The sequence below is a fragment of the Eriocheir sinensis genome, chromosome 26, assembly GCF_024679095.1.
Source record: "Eriocheir sinensis breed Jianghai 21 chromosome 26, ASM2467909v1, whole genome shotgun sequence".
Classification (NCBI taxonomy): Eukaryota; Metazoa; Arthropoda; class Malacostraca; order Decapoda; family Varunidae; genus Eriocheir; species Eriocheir sinensis.
This window is the reverse complement of record NC_066534.1, coordinates 10,608,434-10,628,218: the sequence shown is the minus strand read 5'-3', so window position 1 is coordinate 10,628,218 and position 19,785 is coordinate 10,608,434. Positions and strand designations below refer to the sequence as shown.

Genomic DNA, 19,785 nt, shown 5'->3' with positions numbered 1-19,785 from the left:
AGAGAGAGAGAGAGAGAGAGAGAGAGAGAGAGAGAGAGAGAGAGAGAGAGAGAGAGAGAGAGAGAGAGAGAGAGAGAGAGAGAGAGAGAGAGAGAGAGAGAGAGAGAGAGAGAGAGAGAGAGAGAGAGAGAGAGAGAGAGAGAGAGAGAGAGAGAGAGAGAGAGAGAGAGAGAGAGAGAGAGAGAGAGAGAGAGAGAGAGAGAGAGAGAGAGAGAGAGAGAGAGAGAGAGAGAGAGAGAATGGTTTAGCAAAGTGACACTGATAGACAGCTAGACAGACAAGCAAACGGACAGATAAAACGATAGTCACACACGGATCAAAGTAGAAAACGTCATTGATAAACGAGAGTAAGTCTCGACAAAAGAAAATGGAAAAAATAGTATAAAGTCGATATCTTTATACCCTCCGGTTTCTTCCCTTACTTTCTATTTTCTCCCTTAAATAATTCCTCACGTTAGAGACATGACTGCTTTGTTATATTATTGTGTTCCATCCTAATATTACATCAAACTTCTCTCCTTCTCTCTCTTTTATTCGTTTCCTCTCTCCTTCGTAACGCTCATCTCCGCACCCATCACCCAGCCACCTTCTCCACGTAGTTATGCTGTATTAGGCCCCTTCCACGCGGTGCCACTTAGCAGCGCGTCTCAGCAGTGCTGCTCACGCGCATTGATGGCACTGCTAACGCCCGACTCAATTTTAGCAACGCTGCACTCTGAGAAGCCCTGCTTAAATTGATTGTGGTGTCAGCAGCGCTGCAGTCGCGCCACGCACACGCTGCTACAAAAGTGGCGCTGCTGCAGCTACGTGTGAAAGCTACCAGTGAATGCCATGTATCGTGACGAGCAGCGCTACTTTTTGTGGTCGCCACCGGCGGCAAAGGCAACCACTCAAATCCGTCTGCAGCGCTACTTTTTGTGGTCGTGGCTGCGTGTGAAAACCTCCATTCATCTCCAGTATTTACCAGCGGCAGCACTGCTTAGTAGCGCTGCTAAATGACCCCGTGTGAAAGGGGCCTAATGTTTATTTTCTCACTAGTCACCTAACCACATTCTCCGCTTGGTTTTATGTTATATTACTGTGTTGATTCCTAATATTGTAGCTAACATATCTCCTTTCTTTCTCTCTTATTCGTTCCTTCTCTCCTTCCTATTGTTAGTCTTTTCACCCGTCACCTAACCACACTCTCCCCACACTCATAAGGAAGACCTCAACTGCGCAGCGTTTCATACCGTGGCGCTAAATTACACCATATTGTCTTCGCGTGTTTAGTGTGGCAGCAAGTGTCGACGAGAGGGGGTGGCGGCGTCTGAGTCTTCTTATACCTGCATTATTAAGCGTGAGTATTAAACGCGAGGATGGTTCATTGTCCTCCCTTGCACCTTCATTGAGAGAGGCTGATGGCTTGAATGAGGCTGAATAGGTGGGTGGAACGTGAAGGGAAGAGATGGGATGTCAAGGAAAGGTAAAGGAAGGAGAAGAAAGTGTACAGAAGGTAAGCAATGGTGAGGAAAGGGAAGGGAACGGAATGGAATGGAAGGGAAGGGAAGGGGATATGAGGGAAGGAAATGGAAGGGAATAGAAGGGAAGAGAAAGGAAGGGAAGGGAAGTAACGGGAAAGGAAAGAGTATAGAAGGGAACATAAGGGATGGAAAAGGAGGAATAAGAAGGGGAAGGAAAGTGACAAGAAGGAAGAGAAGGGAATGGTGTAGAAGGGAGGAGAAAGAGAAAGGGAGAAAAGGATAGATGGGTTGGAAAGGGATGGATATAAAAAGGGGTAAGGATAGAAAGGAGAGGGAGAGGAAGTAAAGGAAAAGGAGGGAAAGTAAAGAGAATATGATACAAGGGAAAGAAAAAAGAAGTGAAAAGGGAACGAAAAGGAAGAGAATGGGAAGGGAAGGGAAGGGAAGGGAAGGGAAGGGAAGGGAAGGGAAGTTAAGGGAAGGGAAGGGAAGGGAACGGAAGGGAAGGGAAGGGAAGGGAAGGGAACGGAAGGGAAGGGAACGGAAGGGAAGGGAAAAGAAGGGAAGGGAAAAGAAGGGAAGGGAAGAGAGGGAGAAAAGGGGAGAAACTAGGAGGATGGGAAGGGTAGGGAAGGAAAAAAAAGAGGAAGGAAGGGAAATAACAGGAAGGGGTGAGAAAGGATGGGAAGAGAAGAGAAGGAAAATAAAGGCAAGTAAATGGATAAAGAAGTGAGGGGAAGAAAAAGCAGAGGAATGAAAGAAAATAATTAAAAGGTGAGTCTGAAACTCGAGGAAACCAGAAACGAATTTGAAGCTCCGTAAAATTGGTAAAATAAAAGAGGAAACTGGAAAGGAAAGTATTGAGAGAGCAAGCAAAGAAATGGTAGGAGGAAATCAGCACTCCGGCAGCCTTTGAGCGACTAATAAAGGAATGACGAGAACGTAGAGGGTTATAAAAGGCCTTCGGCGGGAAACAAGGCGAGAACAATAAAGGAAAACGGAGGAGGAAGAAGAGGAAAAGAGGAAGGAAAGAGGGAGGAGGAGGAGGAGGAAGAGGATAACAAGAACGAGGAGGGCGAAAAAGAAGAAGAGGAGGAAGTGGAAGAGGAAGATAAAGAGGAAGAGGAAGAGAGAACAAGAACGAAGAGAACAAGGGAGAGGAAAATGAGGAAGGAGGAGGAGGAAGATAAAGAGGAGTAGGAAGAAGAGGACAAGAACGAAAAGGACGAGGAAGAAGAAAAGGAGGAGGTGGAGGAGGAAGATAAAGAGCAGAACAAGAACGAAGAGAACAAGGGAGAGGAAAATGTGGAAGAGGATGAGGAAGATATAGAAGAGTATAGGAAGAAGAGGACAAGAACGCCAGCCGTTCCCCTACGGAAGAGCACAGAGCTCGTAGTACCGATCTTTGGGTAGGATTTCTTGCCTTACGTCGCGTACCTACTCACTGCCAGGTGAACAGGGGCTACACGTGAAAGAAGATAAACCCAACTTATCTTCACCCGGCCGGGGAATCGAACCCCGGTCCTTCTGGTTGTGAGCCAGACGCTCTACCCCTGAGCTACCGGGCCGTAATGTGTGTGTGTGTGTGGGTGCAAGCTGCAATTTTTTGGCAGACGGAATCACGCCCACCCTGAATCCAGCTCAAGCCCCCCCAAGGGAGCTCGCCCCCCCGGTTTGGGAACCATTGTTGTAGGAAGAGGGAGAGGATACAGTCAGTGTGTTATGTGTTGAGAGTAACGAGAAAAAGGAAAGGAGATACAATGGAAAGAGGAATGTCAGACGAGAGAGAGGACAAAGAGAGGACACGAAAGTGGACTACAGAAAGAAAAAAAAAACGGAGAAACGTATGATGACAAGGAAGAGAGAAGGGGAAGCAGAGGGAAAGAAGGAGAGCAAAGGAGGCTGGAAGGAGAGAATAGAAGTGGAGGAAGAGAGGAGGAAAGCACAACAAAAAAGATACAATAGGAGAATATGTAAGGGACGAGACTAGTGGATAATGGAGGGAAGGAAAACGGGGGATAAAAAGGAGGGCATAAGAGGACAGGAAACGACCTACAAAGAGAGGAGGAGGAGAAGGAGGAGGAGAAGGAGGAGGAGGCTGATGGCAAGGAGGAGATAACAAAGGGGGAAGACAGCGGGAGAGAAGAAAGGAGAGGACAGGAGAGGTAAAAGGCTGAAAGGATGGAAGGCTGAAGGCTGGAGAAGAGGAAGGGAGGAGGGCACAGGAGGAGAGGAGACGGCATGAGAGAGGAAGAAGGAAGAAAGAGGAGACGTTAGGAAGCTGAAAGAGGGAAGAAGAAGAGAAAGGAGGCGATTTGAGAGAGAGAGAGAAGAGAGAAAAGAGAAAGTAAGCTGGGGAGAGAAAGAAAGGAGGAATGGATAGGGTGTTGGAGGAGAAGGGACATGAAAAGAAAGGCAGAAGAGGAGAAAGGGACGAGAACAGAGAGGGAAAGAGGAGAAAGGGAGAAGAAGAGAAAGGGAAAAAGAGAGAGTTAAGAAAAGAGAGGGATGAAAAGAAGGGGAAGAGATACAGAAGAGGAAAAAGGGAAGGAAAAAGAGAAGGGAGGAGGAGAACGGGAAGAAGAGAGAGACAAGAAAAGAAAGAGACGATAAATGAGAAGGAAGAGGAGTAAAGGAGTCAACGGGATGGAGCTAAGGGTAAGGAATTCGGGAAGCAGAAGGAGAGGGTGCCGAAGGGGAAAGTGGGAAGAAGGAGGAGAGAGGAGGAAGAGAATAGACGAGATGGGGCTGAGGGCAACGATTTCAGGAGGAAGGAGGGGGAAGGGAGGAGGGCAGGTGAAGGCGCCGGCAGGTACGCTCAACAGGTAGGTGCCTCGAAAGAACAGCGAGAGAAGACAAAAACAAGCGACTTAAAGTGTTATGTAAATGTTGGGGCGCGAAATGTATACTTCAACCATTTTCTTTCCCCTCTCGCATTTAGAAGAGTCAGGATGAAGATGAAGGAAAGAAGACAAGGACGAGTTGCAAAGAGGAGAGGAAGGGTTGAGAGTTTCGTGTATGTAATAAGATGAAACAGAATACTTTGGGGTCTTACATAAGTGATATAGAGTTTTACACAGAGTTAGAGATACGGGAAGGAGACGGAGGAATGAAGGATGATGTCAAGTAGAAAACCGGTACTCTCTTCTTTCCCTTCTTCTGTTATATAATAGATACAGAGCAATTGCATAGTTAAAAATAAAGGATTGAAAGAGGGAAAAATGCATCAGTTATCTATTGCATAAAGTGAAAAAAAGTAGAAAGTTGGGAGGCTAAAATTGTTCGTTTTATTTTTTACTTTAACAATTTACTTTCTTTTCCTTTTTGCAAGAATGGTACAAAGTTACACACAAAAGAGTTAAAGATTAGGAAAGTAGAGGGAGGAGCGGTAAGTAGCGGGCTTTTTTTCATTATTGTTTTCTTCTTTTTACGCCCTTGCACGGTCTCCTCTGCTGTAAAAAAAAGTGCAAAACCTCTCTGTATCTCACTTTAAATATATATAAAAAAAACACTTCTTGCGTTAGGCAGTTAAATGGGTGTGTGTCTTTTTCTTCCTCGTCTCGTACCTCGCCTCCAGGGGCCACCGCGGCTCACCTGAGGAGAGGGGAGAAAGATAACAGGCTCCCTAGTTTTCAGAAAGTTACTTTGTTTGACTTTGCTGCGGTTGGTACTTCTCTTCTACCTCAGTTTAAATAAAGAAAAGTTTAAGTATGTTCTCGTTTACTCTGAAAGGTGAGTTAGTTTCTTTGTTTCTTGCTGGACTCTGATTTGTTGCCCTAAAAAGGAGTAAACTGTTGCGTCTCTATTGAATCTTGTCTGAGTCTTTCTTTTCTGTCTAGTTTAAACGTCTTCTCAAATGACTTGCTTTTTTTTCTTCTCTTTGAAACTCGTATTCTCTTCTTTCTACGGCAGTTAAAAGCTGCCTCTCCTTTCCAGTCTCAATATTTAGTGCTTTTTGTTTTCTTTATGCATTTAAAAGAAAACTACTCGACACCACAAACATTTTTAACACTTCATTTCAAACACACAAACTACGGTAAAAGGTTTCTAGATCAAAGTAACCACTCCAAGCCTTACATCAAACAACTAGACATACAAAGGACACACACACACACACACACACACACACACACACACACACACACACACACACACACACACACACACACAAACACACATACACAAGGAGGTCAAGGCCATCAATTCTGCATACGTCCAATGAAACCAACTGAAAAAATACTATCTTTGAAGTCTACAGTAACACACGGCCACGATAAATCTGTCAGACAATCCATCCATCAGCTGCACCAGGTTCAGATTGATGCCATTAATTCACCACTCTTACCCAGGCTAGAAACCCGAATGAACCAAGTGAACAGTTTACAACGAAATGTTTTATTCTCCTTTATTCCATCAGTCAGTAATTCATCACCCAGTCAGGCCTAACTCGGAGGAGAATTATCGCATTCATCAACATTCATTAAAAGAAAATATATCGACAGACATTAATGCAGCAACTGGAAATTTAGTCATCAAACACTGTGAGGATAAAGCATCGATGAAGCTTCTAAGTTGCAGAAGAAAAAGTTCCCCGCCTTCTGACTGATGTGTCTGCTTGTTTTATCCGCACGACGAACATTCCGAGACACAACCAGGAATGTCAAAAGGAACGTAGGCGCAATAAGACATGTGGGGAGCCTTGAGCCTCACCGAGAGTCCTTCAAACATACGAGAAACACCGAAAAAGACATGAAAAACGCACGAAAAGGCAAAAAGACATAGACGCGTACATGAAGAAGGAATGCGACGTGACGAGGAGGACTGAAACACACGAAGAAACGTATAAACTGAAACAAAGGCGGTAATAAAAAAAAAAAAAAAAAAAAAGCATTAGGCCGCAAGAAACAAAGACCATCTGAAACACCTTTGCAGCATTGAGACGCACGTGGGAGCGCTGGGACAGTGGTGGGGCGCAGAGACACACGAAGAGGCACTGAGATAGGTTTGTTTCGGAAGCCGTTGCCGGAACACTCTCAGGGCTGCTAACGAGGCAAGGCCAATTTCGTTGAAAGCGCTCGATGGCTGCTGGCCGGTCGGTAAACACACACACACACACACACACACTGTCTAGCCACCTACGTTAACCCCTCCCCGTGCTGGCCCACCCAATCCCTCCCCCCTCCCTGTCTGTCCCACCTTTTCATCTCCAATTTCCTACATTCCCGTTATTACTCAGTCGGTTCAACATATCCTCAGTCACTTTCAGATATCCTATGACTCCCTCCCCGTGCTGGCCCACCCAATCCCTCCCCCCTCCCTGTCTGACCCACCTTTTCGTCCCCAATTTCCTACATTCCCGCTATTACTCAACCGGTTCAACATATCCTCAGCCACTTTCAGATACCCTATGACTCCCTCCCTGTACCGGCCCACCCAATCCCTCCCCCCTTCCTGTCTGACCCACCTTTTCGTCCCCAATTTCCTACATTCCCGCTATTACTCAACCAGTTCAACATATCCTCAGTCACTTTCAGATATCCTATGACTCCCTCCCCGTGCTGGCCCACCCAATCCCTCCCCCCTCAATGTCTGACCCACCTTTTCGTCCCCAATTTCCTACATTCCCGCTATTACTCAACCGGTTCAACATATCCTCAGTCATTTTCAGATATCCTATGACTCCCTCCCCGTGCTGGCCCACCCAATCCCTCCCCCCTTCCTGTCTGACCCACCTTTTCGTCCCCAATTTCCTACATTCCCGCTATTACTCAGCCGGTTCAACATATCCTCAATCACTTTCAGATATCCTATGACTCCCCTCCGTCCCCACCCTCTAATGCCTTACTCCCGCTCGGCAAACAGACATTAAGTATTTGGCCAAACAGTCTGATGGCTTCACCCTTCGTCTGACCCAACTTTCCCCTCCATTGGCTTTCCTCTCGTTATATCCTTTTGAGCTAATCCTAAGCCAACACATCCAAGCATCTCTTTGATTTAGATTTATCCCTTCCTGACCATCTGCCTCCATCTAACCTAGCTCCTAACCATCTGATCTCAGTGTTTTTACCCTTTCCCTTTTCCTTTATTTACTCCTCTTCCTCGTGTTCTCCGTCTGGGATAATCCTACACCTTAACACACTACCTCATCCTCATCTAACTCCTCCACGACCTGCTTTCTCTGTAACTCGATCCTCAGCCCCCTCTCTCCTCAGCTTCCCCTGTCTTTCCTTCCTTATTTACGCTGCCTCTCCCCTTTTTCTTCATCAGTGCTAATCCTTAATCTCCACACCACCCTGCGCTTCACCTAACCTCTCCCTAACCTCATGATCTTAATGTAATCCGAACTTCATCTCTGGTACTTTTTATTTTCTCCTTTCCTACTCTTCTGTTTACCTGCCTCAATCTCCTTCTCCCCCTCTGTTACTACTCAACCTTGTCCTTATCGTTCATCGAGGCTAATCGTTTCCTTACTCCTTTCCCTTCCTATAACCCAAACCTCAATCTTTTATAGTCTATTCAGTTCTTACTCCTTTCCCCTTCTTCTCTGTTTACTTGCCCTCCTCACGTTCTTTGCATCTCTACTTCTAACCTCCCTCTCATCATCCGTCTAACCTAATGCTTCTTTTGCTCCTTTTCCTCCCTGTAATACACTTTTCATACTTTTCTATCCAGCTCTCCCCTTTTCCCATTTTTTGGCCTACCTACCCCCTTCCCGTTCTCCGCATCTCTACTCCTTAACTTCCCTCTTATCATCCTTCTAACCTAGTGCTTCCCTTACTCCTTTTCCTCCCTGTAATACACTTTTCATACTCTTCTATTCAGCTCTCCCATTTTCCATTTTTTGTTTACCTACCCGCTATCCGTTTTCAGTTCACCGCATCAGCTTCGCCTTAACCTCACCCACCATCCTCTGTCCGAGAACCTCACTTGAACCTTCTGTCCTCCTGCTGATCAAACCCTCAACCTCCTCTCCTTAGTTTTCCCCTCGATTAAGTTAAATCCGTCTCCTTCACGATGTCCGTCTATCCTCCTCCTCCTCCTCCTAAACAAACGCCTTCTCCACCTTCTGTCATTCCTCTCGTTCCCACCCAACCCCATAACCCCTTGCCCACCTTATCCTTCTTTCCTCCTCTCCCTCCGTTTAACTGCCTCTAATCACCTTCCTCTCCCTCTAACCTAATTACCTGGCTCGATTACCTCGCCCACACCAACAGGTATGGCCGACCGCCGAAGCTTTGGGCGTCTCGTGTTTCCTTTACGGCTTTTATCGTCTCATTAGCCCGAATCAGGTGTAAAGAAGGTTAATGGTAGGGTGTGTGCGCGAAAGAAAGAAGGGAAGGGAAGCAATGAGAGCAAGGGAAGAAGGGGGAGGTTTTTTTTTAGTAGATGTAAAATAGATGACCTCTCTTTCGGCCACCTCTTTGCATTCTTTTGGGGAGCAGCGAGTAGCGGGCTCTTTTTATATTATTGTTTACTTATTTTGTGCCCTTGAGCTGTCTCCTTTGTTGTAAAAAAAAAAGTTATATCAGGCGTTGGATTGAGGATGGAGGATTGAGGGTCGAGGAGGTTGAGGATTGGCACAGAGAACAGGGATAAGGCAGCTGAAATAAGGAAGGTAAGAGAAGGGAAACGCATGAGCACTGTAGTCTAGTCCATGGAAGAAGTCCAAGGCCTTAAAGAACAGGGTTGAACTAGTGTCTCTTTATGGCCCGAGTTTACAGTTTATTATTCAGCTTCGTAATGTTACACTTGCACTCTTAAGCACCTAAGTTGTCCGGTGGGTTCGACAGGGGGAGGTTAGGGATTGTAGCTTTGGGAGATATAACGCTCAGTGGTGTTATCTTCCATTTTCTCTCTCTCTCTCTCTCACACACACACACACACACACACACACACACACACACACGAAACACAAACACACACAAACACACACAAACACACACACACAGACACACAGACAGACAGACAGACAGACACACACACACACACACACACACACACACACACACACACACACACACACACACACACACACACACACAGCGACCTAGTCAACTGCTGTCAATATGAACTAGACTCGGCTTCTATTACGTGGTGGAGAGGGAGCCTAAAGCGGAGGTGGTCTTTTACGCGGGGAAAACTTCATTAATCTCGACCTCGTTACCTGCAACCGGGCATAAACACGGGCAAATCAGCGGCGAAACTGCCTCAGCACAGTCCTGGTTCTGCTTTATGCCTGGGGCCAAAAGATGATTATTCCAAGGAAGGTGAATACTGAATACTGAGTCCCCGCATAACAATAACTAACTTAGCTATCACAGATGATATTCTAAAGAGTGAGTTCTTGTATAAGAATATAACTCTACGAAATGGATGAGAAACATATAATGATGTTTTCAAGAAAGCTGAAACACTAAAGAGTTCCCGCATAACAGAATATAACATGGGTATTTGACTACAAACCAAATATAATGATTTCAAAAGTCGTAAATACCAAAGATCGAATTCACAAATAACAAAAAAAGAACTTAGGATAATAAGGGAAGAACCGAAGGGGGCGCATTGAGGACGCAATGAGGTATAATTAAAGTTTAATGTGCCGTAAAAGAAAACGATACTTATAAAGGTGTCTGTTGAAGCAAAGGGGATGAAATAAGGTGAGGTTATAATCAAATGGGGGAAACTAAGCGGCAGTGTAGAACCTGAGGCGACTGAGCGAGGCATTTGGTCTGGTCTGGTCTGGTCTGGTCCTTTTCTTTTCTTTTCTTTTCTTTTCTTTTCTTTTCTTCTCTTCTCTTCTCTTCTCTTCTCTTCTCTCTCTCAAGAAACCTCAAGAAACACAAACACACATATATACACAGACAGATAGATAGACACAGACAGACAGGTAGACACAAACAGACATACAGACATACAAACATACAGACAGACATTCCACATCTTCCATATTAGCTGATGTTCTTGAGATATAAACTCTGGGAAGGCGGGACGAGTAGAGGACATGTATACAGGGAGACAAAGTGGGTCAAAACAGGGTAGAAATTTCCTTTTCGAAATAAGTTTAACAAAAAGCGTAAAGCGGACTTGTCAACGCGAAGTCAATTAGACCTGATAGATTGCGGGGGAGTTTCTGTCGTGAAGGCCGGTAACGAGGTTCGGCGGGACGGCTTCTTTGACTGGTAGATTCTGTGTCTGTCGGGGTTTTACTCGCTGCCCTGGTGACTGCTGTGGATTTCTGCTCTTCGGTAAGGCCGCGTTTGTTGGTTCAGTGCAGCAACCTGTAAGACCTTCAGATTATCCGAGTAAACTGATTTGTGAGGCTGAGTTTCGGATCGAGAAGGTCATTTAGGAGTTTTCTCTTGTTAAGCCTCTCAAAGGACAACTAGGCGCGACTCGGGGAAATGGTTACATATCCAAACCAATACTTTCGTTTTTCTGGTCTTCTTTTTCCCTTCCTAATGTTTGTTGTTAGTGTTGTGCCTCCTCCTCCTCCTCCTCCTCCTCCTCCTCCTCCTCCTCCTCCTCTTCCTCCTCCTCCACCTGTCCTCTTCTTCTTCTTTTTCTTTTTCTTTTTCTTCTTCTTTTTCTTCTTCTTTTTCTTCTTTTTTTACTTCTTCTTTTTCTTCTTCTTCTTCTTCTTCTCCTTTTTTCTTCTTCTTCTTCTTCTTCTTCTTCTTCTTCTTCTTCTTCTTCTTCTTCTTCTTCTTCTTCATCATCATCTTCCTCTTCTTTTCCTTCTACTCCTTATTCATCTCCTTATTTTCCTTCTACTCTTCTTCCACCTCATCCTCCTTTTCTTGTCCCAGTTTGTGTATTAATTCTCGCTAAAAATCACGCTTTACTCCCTTGCTTTTGATTTTTATGATTGCTTCCATGATCGTAATAAGTAAGCACGGCAACAAATCATGCCATATCGGTAGCCCATGAAAATACGAGTGAGAGTTTTAAATGATGGTTATATAGACATATGGATAGGTAGGAGAGCCGATCAATAAATCATTATCAACAGATGTCATGTGTAGGCTGACTGACCCTTGTCGCTTCTCTTCTCTTCTCTTCTCTTTTCTTCTCTTCTCTTCTCTTCTCTTCTCTTTTCCTCCTCTTTTTGCTCTCTTTTATCCTTTTCTCTCCTCTTTTTTTCTCCTTTTTTTTCTCCTCTTTTTTTCTTCTCTTTTTTCTCTTTTTCTCTACCATTTTCTCTCTTCTCTTCTCTCGTCTCCTACCCTCTCCGCTTCCTCTTTTTCTCTTTTTTCTCCTCTCTTTTTTTCCCTTTTTCTCTACCATTTTCTCTCTCTTTTATCTTCTCTTTTCTCCTCTCCTCCTTTTACCATTTACACACACAAAAAACACACCCTTCCCTTACTTAAATATATCAGTATGGATTAGCGACGCCGGAGTGTTTGTCAGCGCAGAGTGGTGTTCCCGAATCACGCATTCACAACCCATCTATGACTGACTCTTTCCTCCCATTGTCGAGTAGCCGAGAATGACCAGCGTTCGTTACCTCTCAACTTCTTACAATAACTTCCACGGCCACATGCGTCAAGTAAATCAACGGGCTGGGGATGTGTGTGTGTGTGTGTGTGGGGGGGGGGGGGGGGGGTACCGTGAGCCTCAGGATATATAATGGAAAAAGTACCCGGTGTCATTTTCCTACAGTTACTTCATGGGCTACTTGCGTCTAGTAATTCAAGAAGAAGGGGGGGGGGGGGGTTAGCGTTAGTCACAAGAGAAACACGAGAAAAAGCAGCCCGTGATATCAAAGTATGAACTACGTCATCAGAGTCAATTATAAGTCACGGGTCTTGAAGAAAGCTCTGTTCGCATCAATCCAGAATGTTGATTCGTGCCTTTCTTACAGCAGAGGAAACAGCTCAAGGGGAAAGTTGGAAAGTTTCGTTTAGTCGGCGCAAAATCTGTGGTCATATGCCGGAGAGACAGAAGGGGAAAGGATTATAGGAGAAGGGAACAGATCCCAGGAGACGGGACACAACCCCCGATTAATACCTGGTACCCATTCACTGCTGGGTGGACAGGGGCGTAGGGTATCAGAAAAGCCGCCCACATTTTTCCACTCCGCCCGGGAATCGAGCCCTGGCCCTCTCGGTTGTGAGCCGAGTGTGCTAACCACTGCACCACGAAGTCCCCCAGCTCTAGGAAAAAAAAAAAAAGATCGCTCTAATAAACAAAAAGGCCCGTTAAAAAAGTCCGCTGAAAATGGAAGGGCCGCTGGTAATATACGAGGCGTCCAGTCTTAGTAATAAAAACTAACCGCACGAAAGGGGAACATGACAATAAATTTAAGTCACACACAAGTCCCTCACCGCCTCCAGACACCGTCCAGCCCCCTTCAGCCTCAGGGACAAGGGACGCCCACGCTCCTGCTTCCCCCACGCTCTCTTTCTTGTCACAGCCCGGTTGTACTTCAAGAATTTAGTTTCGTCACGCGCTGTTCTTTTTGCTCTAAAGTCACCAGCGGCGGAGAAAGAGACGAATTTACGAGGAATAGAAGAATGCCACCGTGCGCAAGGCTACCTGGAATAACAAACAGGCACGAGGGAAAGGAAACAAATATATGAAATGGAAAGTGTAAAGTCGCAGAAGTCGGAGAGGAATGTACCGCGCGAGAATGTAAAAGCCACTTCCCACTAAAACACAACAGCGAACTATACATGCCTCGAAGCAATTCAAAGGGCAATCAGATTAAGCCTAAAACTTCACTCTCAATCAAAACTATTTCACATTTTTAAGCAAACCAAAATCCAAAACATATAGGAGTAAGGTTGTCGATGTGGACGAGCAAACATTTGCCCAACTCATTCATTATTTGCGTCTACGGTTAAGAAGATGTGGACGAGTAAACATTTGCCCAACTCACTCATTATTTGCGTCTACGGTTAAGAAGATGTGGACGAGTAAACATTTGCCCAACTCATTCATTATTTGCGTCTACGGTTAAGAAGATGTGGACGAGTAAACATTTGCCCAACTCATTCATTATTTGCGTCTACGGTTAAGAAGATGTGGACGAGTAAACATTTGCCCAACTCATTCATTATTTGCGTCTACGGTTAAGATGTGGACGAGTAAACATTTGCCCAACTCATTCACTATTTGCGTCTACGGTTAAGATGTGGACGAGTGAACATTTGCCCAACTCATTCATTATTTGCGTCTACGGTTAAGATGTGGACGAGTGAACATTTGCCCGACTCATTCATTATTTGCGTCTACGGTTAAAACAAACAGCAGCGTCACAAGTCTATCTTTCTTGATTAAACACTGACTGAACAAGGATGAGTGAAAGGTAGAGTTGTTGTTTTTTCTCCTAGTGTCCCTCAATACTTTCCGTGGCACATAGATGGCGTTACTGAGCGGCCTCCAAATAATACCGAGGAGCCCCTTCTGCTTGTATAATATCAAAGTCATCTTTTTTTTACATCAAAGAAAACGGCTCAAGGGTAATCTTAGTCTCAAAATGAATTCCACGCTAGATGCGCCTCTCCTCCTCTCCGCCTCTCCTCCCGAAATTGTCCTCTCTTTCGGCCACCTCTTTCGATTCTTTTTATAGGAGCAGCGAGTAGCGGGATTTTTTTTATTATTGTTTCCTTTTTTATGCCCTTGAGCTGTCTCCTTTGTTGTAAAAAAAAAATACACTGCACCACGTATCTGCTTATCTAAGGCAGCAGGGACTTAAACCAGACGAAAACCAGCAAGCATTCAAGAATCAATCGAAACATGAAATCAGGAATAAAAAGAGAAAAATGAAGGTCAAAGAAATACAGATTGAAGAAAAAGAAAACACCTCAAAACTAAAACACAAAAACGAATCAGAGGAGGAAGAATATTACAAAAAAACTAATGGAACAAGGAAATGAAAGAGGAGAAACTTAAACAATGCAAAGAAAAATAATGAGCCACGACATCAGAGGAAGAAAAAAAGAAAATGACACCAATACACGGAGAAACTAATGAGACGACACAAAACTAATGGACAGAGGACACCAATAAGACGAGAAGAAAAACCCAAAGGACAGCACTCGCCACTCACGAGTCAATTAAGGTAAAAGGACACGAGGAGAACACAAAGTCAGCACGAGACAAATGGCAACCAGCCTTAGAGGTAGTGGTGCGTGGGAGCCAGTGAGTGGATTTTGCCACTACCTGATCGTACTAGCGACAGACAGACAGACACGGTTACACACACACCCCAACCACACACACACACACACACACACACACACACACACACACACACACACAGCGACTCTAATCCATACATAATCACCTCCCAAAGTCTTTCATCCTTGTCCCTCCCTCCTTCGACCTGCTTCAATGAGTTACGACCTTTTTTTCTTTAGGTGAGAATGACAAATCGCGGCAAAGGGCTCAGTGGTGGTAATAATAGTAGTTATTATTGTTAGAGGTAGTAATAGTGGTGGTGATGGTGAAAGCAGCAACAGCAGTAGTAGTAGTAGTAGTAGTAGTAGTAGTAGTAGATATATGATGATGATAATAATAATAATAATAATAATAATAATAATAATAATAATAATAATAATAATAATAATAATAATAATAATAATAATAATAATAATAATAATAATAATAATAATAATAATAATAATAATAATCCAACCGGCACTCGTTCCATTACCTCGCCCCAAAAAAGGGAGACGCCTTGGTAAAGCAAAAGTGGGAGAGGTGGAAGGAGGACAGGAGGAAGGAGGAGGAAGGATGGACAGTTGGGTGGGTTGCGCGCTGACTGCCCAGGCCGGGATTCGAATCCAGGCCAGCAACTTCGTAGTTAGGCAAGCTAGCCACTACACCGCGGAGACGCCTTACCTCTCATTTAACTCCATCCCGGTGGAGAGTAGCAGTGACTTAATCTATCCCGGCACAGGGTCAGACGACATATAGGCCAAACTATAACAAGTTGAAATTATCCAGCCGGTATTCAATCCATTTACGCGGCGCCTCCGCTACCCCGCCCACACGGAGGTTAAAAGTGAGACTCGCTCTTCATTTTACCCGAGAAGGAGGAGGAGGAGGAGGAGGAGGAGAACGGAGGAGAAGAAGAAGGAGGAGGAGGAGAACGGAGGAGGAGGAGGAGGAGAACGGAGGAGAAGGAGGAGGAGTAGGAGGAGGAGGAGAAGGAGGAGGAGGAGGAAGGAAACAATTTTGCCATGTGATAGTCTGAGTCTCAGGTCCTAAAGTTTACAAGCCAACAACCTGCAAACTTTTTAATCCCTCGACAACTCGGGAAGCGGCAAATTTGCGAGCCGAGCACGAAACACAAGCAAAAAATGCGGCAAAAATACCCTTCTAAAGGAGCAAAGCAAAGAGCACAAAAAGAATACGCAATGATACTAAAAGGATATGGTTAGTAATAGTGCCTGCCGCGGAGCATAAAGGACGGAGCAAAACACACGGATAAACACACGATACAGAGGAACGCAGTGTGTACCAATTAGCATGCAGGAGCAAACGGATACACGGGTGCATCGCATTTCGGTCGAATAGCATTTCACGAAACCGAATTTCACGGTAATGTAAAAATCTCTACCGTTTCGGCCTTTGCGCTTAAATCCCCGTTATTCGCGGAATCAAATCCACGTCAGTGATACAACTAATGGATCAGGAAGCCATCGCCAACACCAAGCTTTTATGTTACCGCCGTGAGCATGGGCAGGCGAACGGAAACTGGCAGTGTGGAGGATCGGCGCCACATCCAGGAAATGAAGGTTGACGTGGAGGAGGGTGACAAGCAACGGTGCCAGATTGTCGTACTCAGCCTCTTATATTTACTAACTTCTTACCCCAAAACTGTCTCCTGGGCCCAATAACGAGATTCCTTTAAATATCGTTAAAATAGTTAATTCCTGATGTTTCTTGGCAATAGTTAGGCGTCAAAAACCGGTAAATACTATGCTCTGAGTACGATAATCTGGCAACGGTGGTGACAAGGTTGTCATGGTTGAGGCAGCAGCAGTGGTGGTGGCGGCCCCAGCAGCCCCCTCCCACTGGCCTCCGATCCCACAACCCTTTCCCTTCCATTAAGAACCTTTTATCCATCCAGTTATCCTTAAGAGTACATTGTATGAATATATTAGTGCAGAGTTGTAGTGCTGTTACTGCGGGGTAGCTAATAAGTAAGAAAAAATCTACTAAATTTTCAAGCGCTTTAGGTCCACATTAAAAGATTTCCCATATATGCCATGCCCTGCAAGTCGCGATCGAATTTCATGATAGAAATTAGGCGCAAAATGTGGAGCACCTCTGTACACAAAGATATACAGGTGCAGCACAAGGATACGCAAGAAAGTCGTGTCTGCCGCCTATCATAGACAACACAAGACAAGGATGCACAGGGATATAACAAGTGTACGGAAGATTAGTTAACTACAGCATGCAAACAAAGATACGCAAGATCACAACAAGGATATAAAAATAAGAAATACCTGCCTCTTAGTAGCAAGGATACAGATGCAGGTTAGCAAACACAAGCACACCGCTCACAGAAGGAAGTGATATACTCGCCATTTCCCATTTAGTAACCACCACCTCCCGACACAACCCTGCAAGCCCTGCCAAGCCGTCACTCCACGCACACCCACAGCGTCACCCTGACTCTCATGAACACCCTCGCACTCGGTGTCGCTTGACTGCACCCCGTTGACCCCCTTCCCTCAGGCTCGTCCATTACACAGATACACTCGATAAGCTGATTTGACTTCCGGGGAACGTGACACATCCAGGAATAGGTTTAGCTTCCCGAACTCAAGGATTAGTCACGTTGGAGGGATCGTCTCATTCTCACGGAAGATTAAAACCAGTGTTACACAGCGGCCATTTCAATAATTACGACTCGGGGAAGAGACTCATTGCTGAAGACATCCTTTCAACACTTCGGGCCAGCTCAACAGTCGTACGCTCCTCAACCAAACACAAAATACTACGAAAATTCCTTGTATAGCGTTTGGCGTTGATATAAAAGGACATTTTATAAAACCACACGGGAAATCTCTTTAGTATCTGGTATTGAGTAGAAAAAACGGATCATTGTGGAGAATATGGTTTAGTTTGGGCGCTGGCAATGACTGCGTGTTGAACTGTCGAGCTGGCCCTTCATGTGTCTGATGTGGATGTAATAAAAACCTGACTCCGGAGAAACGCTGGTGAGCAAAAGGCGTCATTTCACAGCCACGTCATATTTTAGTGTTAACGTCTTACGGCTTAAAAAAAAAAGATATGTATAACGAAAAACAGAGGAAGTGATGTGATGTGGTGAGAAAAAAAATAGATGCACACGACTCTGAAAAGCCACTTGTGACCAAAGACAGAATTTCACTACTTTTAATGCTTGTTGGCCGTGCAAGTACAATGGATATATACAAAAAATATCTAAACAGGGGAATCATACAGTGAAAAGCAACTCTTCCTTCAACTCGGGCACTAGTAACACACTAGAGAAAGTCTGTGCTAAGGGAATTCATAGCACCACAAAATGTCCTCACTTATTTTTTCTCCTGAGCTTCACCGACTCATAAACTTATATTGAAAAAACAGGGAAATCATAAAGTGAACACAAACTCTTCCCTCAATATCAGTATTATTATAACGCTGAAGAAAATCTGTGCTAAGCGACTTCATAACATACTATAATAATTATCACCACATACGTTCATCTTTAATATGGACCACGTCTCATGGATACTTATAAAACAAAACAAAACAGGAACATCAAATACCGAAAAGCAACTCCTCCTTCAACACGGGTATCAGAAACACGCAAGAGGAAAAAATCTGTGCTTAGTGAACCCGTAACACCAAGAGCCAAACCGAGACCCTTCCACCCATAATGCTTTTAATGAGACGCGTCAGTCAAGCCCCCGGCGAGATCCCTGACGCCCGCGAACTCTCATTACTTCCTCACACGGCTTTCGCGGAGCCATCAAACGCACCTGGCGGGGGGAAGGTGAGAGGAGGAAGGGATGGCGGGAGGAAAGGAGTGAGTGAGTGAGTGAGTGAAAAAACAAGTAAAAATTAAGAAAAGAGAAGTAAAGAAAAAAGAAAAAAGAGAAAAGTAAAGTAAAAGAGGATACAGAAAATAAAGAGAAGAGAGATAGATAGATAGAGAGAGAGAGAGAGAGAGAGAGAGAGAGAGAGAGAGAGAGAGAGAGAGAGAGAGAGAGAGAGAGAGAGAGAGAGAGAGAGAGAGAGAGAGAGAGAGAGAGAGAGAGAGAGAGAGAGAGAGAGAGAGAGAGAGAGAGAGAGAGAGAGAGAGAGAGAGAGAGAGAGAGAACGTCTGAGTGAGTGAATGAGCGTGTCAATGTGTGTGTGTGTGTGTGTGTGTGTGTGTGTGTGTGTGTGTGTGTGTGTGTTTTACTATCCGTCATAAATACCCCAAACTTTATAATAAATGAATAAAAAAAAAAAAAAAAACATCGAACAAATTTAATAATATTTTCGGGGACTTTGGTATAGCATTTTTTTTTGTATTGGTATTTTGGTTGCGTGAGAATCCAACCTTTCAAGCAACACCAACGTAAACGAACACATCAGTAACTAAAAGAAATGGACCAATATTTAACGGTGAAAAAATACACACGCTAAAAAATGCCCTCAAAATATCACACATTACTGTACCCTTCATAAAATTCTTTCCCTCTCCTTACGCCATCAAAACACTTACATTATGGATCCACTGCAATATGGTACCACGCCCATAAATACAATAGTTTACATACAAGGAAACTCTATAATATATTTGAGGTTAGAAAGGAAAATTGACGAGGTGCTAGAGGATCAAAGGGTGAGGGAAAGAGAGGAGAAGGGAGGAAAGGTAGGGAAAGGGTGAGAGAGGAAAGAAAGAGTGGATAGGAGAAGGGATGAAAGGAATAAGGTTAATGGAGAGTGAGGGTGCATGGAGTAGGAACAATAAAGGGAAAGCGAGGAATGGGAGGAAGGAACAACAGACGAATGTAGAGAGGGAGAAAGACAAGGAAAACGTGGAGAAAGAGTTGAGAGGAAAACGGGAGAGATAAATGGAAAGATAATAGAATAACGATCAGCAAAAGAGATTCAATGACAAGAAAAGTACTGAGGGAAAAAAAGGAGGAGGAAGGTGAGAAAGTGAAGTTGAGAGACTGAAAAAGAGGGCAGAAGGAAGCCGTGTAAGAGATAAAAGAATAAGAACAGAAACGGAGATAATAATGGACGGAAGAGAAAAGAAAGAGTGGCGTAAAGAGAGGAAGTAAAGGAGAGAAAGATGGTGACAGGGACGAAAACAAACAAACGAAGATAAGAGACAGAGAAGGAA

The 19,785-nt window shown here is 44.4% G+C and overlaps 1 protein-coding gene across 1 annotated transcript in view; it reads right to left on the bottom strand.

Moving 5' to 3' along the window:
- LOC127003928 (uncharacterized) overlaps positions 1 to 19,785 on the bottom strand; it is a 52,892-nt gene that overhangs the window by 717 nt on the left and 32,390 nt on the right. The gene's annotated exons all lie outside the window — the stretch shown is intronic.